Source organism: Brassica oleracea, chromosome C4, assembly GCF_000695525.1.
Source record: "Brassica oleracea var. oleracea cultivar TO1000 chromosome C4, BOL, whole genome shotgun sequence".
NCBI lineage: Eukaryota > Viridiplantae > Streptophyta > Magnoliopsida > Brassicales > Brassicaceae > Brassica > Brassica oleracea.
The window spans coordinates 11251753-11252456 of record NC_027751.1 but is presented as its reverse complement, the minus strand read 5'-3'; positions in this window follow the sequence as shown (position 1 = coordinate 11252456).

Sequence of the window (704 nt, the reverse complement as noted above, 5' to 3'; positions counted from 1 at the left end):
AGACATCATCAACCTGCTCGGCATTTCGTCGCGATACGAGCATGATCTGGAGCGGGCGAGCGCAGCGGGGTCAAGTAGCCGCTGTGACCTGGAGCGACGTGGCGTACCTGCTCTGGGTCCAACATCCCGTCGACAACTTTCGAGAACCAGAGCGACCAAGACAGAGCGAGGTGGGTACATCGAGCGCCAAATCCATGAAGTGCGAAGGAAGCCATAGCGACGTCCCGGAGCGAGGTGGCGAACCCGCTGTGGAGCTGGAGCGACCCACTGGAGGGGGGTCATGAACCCGCGCGCAAGATCTATATTTGGTCGATTTTTCATGTTTTGCTGGACCTTCTCAGACTTGTTTTTGTACCTTCTGATATTCCGTGTTTTTAACGGTTTTAAACTCGTTTTGGAGCAATTAAATGGTCGGTTTTAATTAATGTTTTGGTCTATTTGATGCGTTTTGGTGTTCTTAAGTGTAATATGCAGGTTACTAGATAGCTTGCAAGAAAAGAACGCATTCGGGATTTATTCAGAAGCAAGATGGACCGAACAATGGACCGAATGAGAAGTGTTGATCGCACAGGACATAGATCGGTCGATCCATTGTCTGTGGATCGACCGATCCTGAGCTAAGAAGAAAAGCCGTGAATTGTAGCGACATGCGTAGCGCTAGATCGACCGATCCTACCACTGAAGATCGACCGATCCCACGCTCC